This window comes from Elephas maximus, chromosome 17, assembly GCF_024166365.1.
Source record: "Elephas maximus indicus isolate mEleMax1 chromosome 17, mEleMax1 primary haplotype, whole genome shotgun sequence".
Lineage (NCBI taxonomy): Eukaryota > Metazoa > Chordata > Mammalia > Proboscidea > Elephantidae > Elephas > Elephas maximus.
In genome coordinates this window covers 21,790,266-21,799,273 of record NC_064835.1, presented here as the reverse complement: position 1 = coordinate 21,799,273, position 9,008 = coordinate 21,790,266, and positions in this window count along the sequence as shown.

Genomic DNA, 9,008 nt, shown 5'->3' with positions numbered 1-9,008 from the left:
TTTTAATCATTAAATACTGTCTTTTCTTATCTTTTGAAGTGGTTTTTGCCTTAAAGTCTATTTTATCTGAGCTTAGTATTGCCATTCCTGCTCTTTTTTGTTTACTGCGTGCTTGATATATTTTTGCATCCTTTGGTTTTTAATATGTTTATGTCTTTGCGTCTAAGGTGTGTCTACTGCAGACAGCAAAATTATGGGTCTTTTTTTTTAATCCATTCTACCACTCTCTTTCTCTTTACACATTCATTTAAGCTATTTACATTCAGTGCGATTATCAATAAGTATGAGTTTATTGCTGTCATATTGTGCTTTTTCTGTGGTGCTGATTTTTTTTTTTTTTTTGGTTCCTGTTACTTTCTTGTGCTGAGTTCCTTTTGTTTGTGGATTTTCTTGTCTCTTCTTTTGTTATTATAGATTTTGTGTTTTCTGAGTCTTTGTTTTTCTTTATTTTTATTTTGATGAATAGGTTTGTTAACTTTCTTTGTGATTACCTTGAAATTTACTCTTATCTTCCTAAGTTTGAATCAGTTTTTTATTATTTGATATCACCTTGACTTCTTCTGGATTTGAAAGTTCTATACCTACAACATATATTCCTCCTTTTATTGTTTTGACGTTGTTGTAATTTACAGATTGACATCTTTGGTTCCCTGTTTTAAGTCTTTTAGCTCTGTTTTATCATTGAGAGTTCTTGACCTAGATAGGTATCTGGCTGATGCCATCGTGTGTTTTAGACTCAGGTTGTTTTCTGATGTTGGTTCTGTAACCAAAAGACTCCCTTTAATATTTTTTTATAAGTTTGGCTTGGTTTACAAGTTCCTTTAATTTCTGTTTCTCTGCATATGTCCTAATTTTGCCATCATAGTAGATATAGAGTTTTGCAGCATATGTTATTCTTTGTTGGCAGTTTTTTTTTTTTCTTTCAAGGTTTCTTAAGTCCTCTCATTGCCTTCTTGCCTGCATAGCTTCTGCCAGGTAATGAGTTCAGTTTACTGTTTGCCATTTGTATGTGACTTTTTCCTTTTCCCAAGCTCCTCTCAGAATTCTTTCTTTGTCTTTCATTTTGGCAAGTGTGATTATGATACATCATGGAGGCTTTCTTATGGCGTCTATCTCATATGGGGTTCATTGAGCTTTTGGATAATCAGCTTTTCATCTTTCATGATATTTGGGAAGTTTTCTGCCTGCAAATCTTCAACAATCTTCCCTGTGCTTTCCATTTTCTCCTCCTGTTCTGGAACTCTGATCACAAGCAAATTTTTGCTCTTGATTTTCTCGCACATAATTCCTAAGTTTTCTTCATTCTTTTCTCTGATTTTTTCTTAAATGAAGTGGATTCATCTTCAATCTTGCCAATTCTGTCTTCCATTGTTTCCAATTTGCTTCTAAAACCTATTGAGTTTTTTCCGTTTCTGAAATTTTGTTTATCTTTTGGATTTCTAGTTGCTGTTTTTATATAATTTCTGATTTTTTATTTTGATATTTCATTCTTGCATTACTTTCCTGAATTCTTCTATTTGTTTTGTCCATGTTTCTCTTGATTTGGGCTATGTTTTTGTTGGTTTTGTCTGTTTTCCTTGATCTCTTTCCTAATTTAGGAGACCCCCTAAATATTAGTCTTTAGAATTCCATATCAGGTAGTTCCATTGCCTTTTTTTTTTTACTAGAAGGTTATGTGGTTCTTTATTTTGGTCACTTGTTGGAGCCATACTGTCCTGCCGATTTATATGCTTTCATATTGTCTGCTGTCTCCAGGATATTAAGATATTATTTTGTTTATTGATTGCATGTTTGTTTATTTTGTCCTGCTTTTTTTGTTTTGTGTTGATATATCACTGTGGGCAGGCAGGGTGTGCTTTGCCGCTTGCTCACCTGTGGACACGATAGCTCTCACCACCTTGTCTAGGTGGGCAGGGCAGCAACAGGCAAGGTGAGCCCTCTTCCTTGAACACTGGTTAGGTGAGATGGCTGAGGATGGACTGAGTGGATGCTGTCTGCCTCCTGATGTTGGCCTAGTGGTGTGGGAGCATTACAGCTCCTCGTCAGATAGGCAGATTTTCAGACAGGGAGTGGTATGAGCTGACTTCTCACCATTCAGCAGTTGGTGAAGTCACAGGAGGGGAAGGGCAATGCAGACCTGGTGTCATAGTAGGCCTGAGCATCAGAGATGCTCTAGCTGCAGTGTTGTGGTGGGGTGGGGGGAATGGTGGGAAGGTCGCATGTGGGGTTGGTGAAAGGGAGAAAGAAAGAAAAAGAAAAAAGAAAAAAAATCTTTGCAGTGGGGGCTAGCTGGTGGGGGCAGGGTGAACCTGGGACTGTGTTGGGCAACAACACCAGTGACGGTCTATCTGTGGGTCACAGTAGGGTCTGGCAGGAAGGGGAGGGAGGTAGAATACATGGCTAGGTTGGAGGGGAAAAGAAAAGTTAGAGAAGAAAACATATAGAAAAAGAAATAGCACTGTGGGAGCTGGTGAGTGGGGGCAAGGCAGGCCTGGGGGCCAAAGGGAAGGTGACATTACAGTGCTAGGAGGAAGGGCGAAACAAAAGAGAGAAGAGTAATTTTAAAAAAAGAAGAAAAAAAATGATGGCATGATGACAGTTGGTGGGCAGGAGAGGGTTGGACCTGGGTCAGTGATGTGCCTGTGTGCTGGTGGCTCCCTTGCCTCAGTGGCACAGCAGAGGCTAGTGGGAAGGGTGGGGTGTGGATAGATGAGAGGGAGAACAAAAAGTGAGAAAAAGGAAAAAAATGACATAGAGCAGGAGCCAGCAGATGGGGGAGGGGCAGACCCAGGGCAGCAGTGGCCAGGTGTGCAGTGGCTCTATAGCTGTGGTGGCACAGTAAGGGCTCACAGAAAGGGGGGAATGTGGTATACAAGACTTGGCAGTGGAGAAAGAAAAGGCAGAAATAGAAAAAAAATAGCAACAGAGTGGGAGCCAGCAGATGGGGGCAGGGCAGATCCAGGGCAGCTATAGGCCAATGGTTTCTAGCCATGTTGGCACAGTAGGTCCTGTGGGAAAGGAAGGAGGTGGTGTATGGGACTAGATGGAAAAGAGAGAGAGAGAAAAAAAGCCATGCTGTGGACCCCAGCAGTGGGGCCTGCTGGGATGGGGTGGCGGGGGGGTTCTTGCTTCCAGTCAGCTGAAGGTTGAGGGGTGGGTTTCTTAGTCATCCAGTGTTGCTATAACAGAAATACCACGTGGATGGCTTCAATAAACAGAAGTTTATTCTCTCACAGTCTAGTGGGCTAGAAGCCCAAATTCAGGGTGTCAGGTACAAAGGAAGGCTTTCTTTCTCTGTTAGTTATATGGCAAGGCCTTTATCATCAATCTTCCCCAGTAGAGGAGCTTCTCAGAGCAGGGACTCTGGGTCCAAAGGATGCACTATTCTGGCTCTTGTTTCTTGGTGGTATGAGATCCCCTTGTCTGCTCATTTCTCTCTTTTATATCTCAAAAGAGATTGGCTTAAAATTCAACCTAATCTTGTAGATTAAATCCTGCCTCATTAACATAATTGCTTCTAATCCTGTTTCATTAACGTTATAGAGGTAGGATTTATAACATTTAGGATAATCACATCAAATGACAAAATGGTGGACAATTACTCAATACTGGGAATTGTGGCCTAGCCAACTTGACACAAATTCTGGCAGGACACAATTCAATTCATGACAGTGGGAAAGCACATTTCTTTGGTTACTGGGTTCTTTGTTTCCTTATGGGAGCTCCAGGAAGTTGCCTTTCCATACTCCCTGTCTAGGTTCATTGCTGGCTGTGCTTTAAGATGGTCAGGCTGTGCTGTATTAGTTGGCAGGGGACCTCTACTCCATATCTCCCCTCGTTCTCTGTTTTCTTTCAGCTTCTTCTTTCATTCAGTGTTTCATCTAGTTCTTATTCCTTCATTTTATGCTTAGGGTTCCAGGATTGACATTTGTATCTGTTTTACTTAGTTTTTGGGTTTTTGCTGCAGAGGGATAGCATGGTATGTCTGTCCAGGGATCCATGTTGGCTCCACCTCTCTGTAACTCTTTTTATTTTCCACAACTTACTCTAGGCCTTTTCCATTTTACATGAATTTTTGCTTCCTAACTTACTCAATTCTCTCTTTACCCAATATGTATCTTACAAAATAAAGGCCCAGGCAAAGTGACAGTCAAAGACAAAATTCCCACAGCAGCTGGAAGCAGGAAAAAAAAAAAAACAAAAAACTGTGAACACTTAGGCTTTTTTTTTTTTTTTGTCATCATATAAATGTGTGCGTGTATATAAATGGATGATTAAAAACTGTTTACCCAAAATGTTAAAAATGAGTAATCTGGTTTTGGGTGATTTTCACTTTCTTCATTGTACTTTTCCATATAGCTGTCATTCTTTTATAATGATCTCATAACATTTAATTTTTAAAAGCTATTTTCAAGAGGAAAAAAGAACACCTCATTGTGGGATATAGTGAGGCAGTTTACCATATTTTTGGCAAATAACGTGTCCAGGTAAATAATGTGCCCACACATATAACACACCTAGTGCTCCTAAGGAAATAAGGTGAGAGGGGGTCGTGCAGTTGGCAAATAATAATAATAATAATAATAATAATAATAATAATAATAATAATAATAATAATAATAATAATAATGACTGCATTTTTTGTGTGAAAATATAGTATCTGAATCAAGAAGTTTAAGGAAAAAAGAAAGAAAATCCAGAGCAATTCATTATGAAAACCTGGACAGTCATTTTTAAACCCAATGGTGTGGTATTTATATATATTATTTATAAATCCTGCCTCAACTAATTTATAATACAATGATCTAATTCCACAAAGTGAGATTCGAATACCCTCATTCTCTTCGTATTGCTACTCTGTGTAGGATCTAATTCCCTGGGTCTTCCCAGAAGGCATCTGTGTGGTGGTCCTCACCTGATTATTAGAATTGAAGTCTGGTTCTCAGTGTATATTCAAGTATAGCTTGTTAAAACCAAGCCACTAGCCATCCAATCAATTCCAACTGATGGTGACCCTATAGAACAGAGTAGAACTGCCCCGTAGGGTTTCCAGTGGGTGGCTGGTGGATTCAAACTGCTGACTTTTTGTTAGGAGCTAATATCTTAACCACTGTACCACCAGTGCTCCTATTCAGTTATAGAATCTTAGAAAGCATAAAATAAATTGTAGCCTCATGTTGTCAAACCAGGCCTTAATCTACATAGATTCTCAGTAACTTTTGTCTGACCTAGTAGCTACCACTTCTCCTTTTTCCTTGACCAATTATTTCAATATTCTGTAGTACAATGATCTTCCTTATTTGTATCCCTAAATGCACTAGTGTTTCCCCCAACTACTCTCCCCACTGCAGCTAGAATTTCATGTCTTCATAGTCTCTCTCTCCCACACTCACATGTTTCTCTGGTAGGTTGATTGGAGAATGTGACTTAAACTTGAGTCCCTGTGAAGACCCTTCCACTTTCCTGATGGAATTGGAGACAGTAGGACCTATAGTAAATGAGCTACCAGTCACAGAAGGAAAAGCTGATACATGAAACAAGGAGTGAAAGCAGGAATGGCTTTCTTCCCTGCCTAGTGCTTTTTGCTCCTTACCCTTTCTGCATCCCATATTGAGAACCTAGTTCAAATATGCCATTCTACCCTCTAGTTTTGTATCCAAACTTTACTATCAAGCACCATGCCATACGTATGTTAAGCCTTTTTGAACAAATGTAGTGTTTAATATATTCAGTCTTCTAAAGGGTAAAATTTTTTTTTCCATGATCATTTCCTTAATTTGTTCTTCATCTCTTGAAGAAAATAAAAATCCTTAGTACATAGTTTTTCTGAGTAAAATGTAAATAAAACACTAATTTAAAAAGTTGTTTCATTAAATATAAATACATGATATATTTGAAACACATATAAAATCTATATTTAACACAAATAACTGATCAAAAATAAGTCTTTAGTATTTGCTTCAAAAGATGCAGATAAAATACAACTTATAATTACACTATTTCCTTTGTGGTAAAAATATATTTAACAAAACATTTGACAGTTCCACCATTTTTACATATATAACACTGACATTGATTACACTTATCATGCTGTATGGTCATTATCACAATCCTTCTTAATGTAATTATATTTCCATTTCTTATAATTCTGGAAACTGTACATATTTATACTTTATGGAGGAAAGGAAGCATAAAGAAGAATAAGAAAATTTCTTGAGCTGTTTTATTAAAGTCTGCACTTATGATCACTGATTTGTTCTGAAACTGATATCATCACTGAAAACATTTCAGATTTGGGAATGTAGAATATTAGTGTTTTCACTGTGACCATCAAATTAACTTAGCGTGTCTGCCTACATTCTAAGAAGTTCTGCCTGTATGTCTAACATAGCCCATGATATTTGCCTTTGGTGAGTAAAAGCTTACCAGACCAAGGTAATTAATTGAGATTGTGCTTGCCTGTCAAAGTGCACTTATCAGAGTTTCTGTTTGGAGTGATAAAAAAGTTTTGGAGGTAGATAATGGTAATGGTTGCACAACATTATGAATGTGATTAATGCCAATTAATTATAAGCTTAAAAATAATTAAAATAGCAAATTTTATTTTATATATATTTTGCCCAAAAACCCACCCAGTGCTATCGAGTCGATTTCTACTCATAGCAACCCTATAGGACAGAGTAGAACTGCACCTGGCAGATTCGAACTGCCGACACTTTGGTTAGCAGCTGTAGCACTTAACCACTACACCACCAGGGTTTCCATATATTTTACCAGGAAAGGTGTGTGTCAGGGTTGTATTCTTTCACCATACCTATTTAATCTGTGTGCTGAACAAAATATGAGAAACTAGACTATATAAAGAAGAATGGGCCATCAGGATTGGAGGAAGACTCATTAACAACCTGCGTTATGTAGATGACATAACCTTGCTTGCTGAAAGTCAAAAGGACTTGAAGCATTTACTAATGAAGATCAAAGACCACAGCCTTCTGTATGGATTACACCTCAACATAAAGAAAACAAAAATCCTCACAACTGGACAAATGAGCAACATCATGATAAATGGAGAAAGGATTGAAGTTGTCAAGGATTTCATTTTACTTGGATCCACAATCAACAGCCATGGAAGCAGCTGTCGGGAAATCAAAAGATGCATTGCACTGGGTAAATCTGCTGCAAAGGACCTGTTTAAAGTGTTGAAGAGCAAAGATGTAGCCCTGAAGACTAAGGTGCACCTGACCCAAGCCATGGTATTTTCAATCACATCATATGCATGTGAAAGCTGGACAATGAATAAGGAAGACAGAAGAAGAAGAGTTGACGCTTTTGAATTGTGGTATTGGCAAAGAATATTGAATATACCATGGACTGCCAAAAGAAAGAAAAAATCTGTCTTGGGAGAAGTGCGGCCAGAATGTTCCTTAGAGGCAAGGATGGCAAGACTGCATCTTACATACTTTGGGCATGTATGATCCCTGAGGGATCAGTCCCTGGAGAATAACATCATGCTTGACAGAGTAGAGAGTCAGCAGAAAAGAGGAAGACCCTCAATGAGGTGGATTGACACAGTGGCTGCAACAATGAGCTCAAGCATAACAACGATTGTAAGGATGGCACAGGACCCGGCAGTGTTTCCTTCTGTTGTGCATAGGGTCGCTATGAGTCGGAACCGACTCGACGGCACTTAACAACAACAACATATTTCTTAAAAAGAACATTTATCATCTTTTTTACTTGCACATAATATCTTTTAAGCCAGTGAGTTTGATTCAAAACATTGAAGAGAATCAAGGATAAATAAAACCAAAAAGCAAACCAGTTGCTGTCAAGTCGATTCTGACTCATGGCAACCACATGTGTTTCAGAACAGAATTGCTCCATAGGGTTTGCAATGGCTGTGATCTTTTAAAAGTAGATTGTCAGATCTTTCTCCTGAGAAGCCCCTGGGTGTATTCAAAGCACCAATCTTTCAGTTAGTAGCCAAGTACTTAACTGTTGGAGCCACTCAGAGACTCCATTAAGGATGTATAGGATGGTGGTATTATAAACCTTTCATATCCTCTTATCGTTAGTTAGATGTGTACCAAAAACATCAACTCTCTTTTTAAATAAAAATTCCAGGTGAATTTGGAGCAGCATAACTACCTACACGCTCCTTAAACAATGGGACTTGATAAACAGAAAGATCATAAACTTTGACCAAAAGATACCTTTGGTATTTTCTGTTTGTTTTGCACTTGTTTTTGAGCAATTTTGTTTTATAGGGAGAAAACAAACTGAGCCTGTTCTTTCTTCTGTAACTGAATGGTAGATTCAGGTTTTATAGAGCCCAAAGCTTGTTTAATTTTGGAACTTTTTCGAGGAAAAAAAAAAAGAGGAAGAATATGAAAGCATCTTAATTTTGCAAAATTTATAAATTCATATAGTCGTGTAAACACATTGGGAGCAGCTCATTCCTGAGCCTCTGGTGGGGCCTGACAGTGAAGGGCCTGAAGCTTAATCTTTAAGAGTTTACTGATAAACTCATGCTTCATTCTTAATCTCATGAAATGATACCTATTACCCTAGTCAGAAATCTAGGAATCATCTAACAAGAAGATTCCAATTTCTAAATAATCTCCAAAAGATCTCTATAACCCCTTCTCAGTTTTCCTCAGATCTCCTCACAGTTAATTCAAGTTTTCACTGTGTCTTAACTGGACCTCTCAGTTTCCGAACTGCCTTCAGTCTTTCTCCTCAAGGGTGTGTTTAACATGGCTTTTAGTGTGATAATGTTTACATGAAACTATGATCCCCCCATCACTGCAAACACACACCCCAGCTTATCTCGCTCTAGGTGTAAAAGGCAAATTAGGCCATTCTCCTTCTGGACTCTCAATCATTAGCTCTCACTATACCCCCTCCCCTACCCTGCTCTTTCCATCCAACCTTACCCCACACAAACTTCAATATCCACTCATTGCTGTGCACCTTAACCTTCTGTTCCTGAATCTGGTAAATTCATT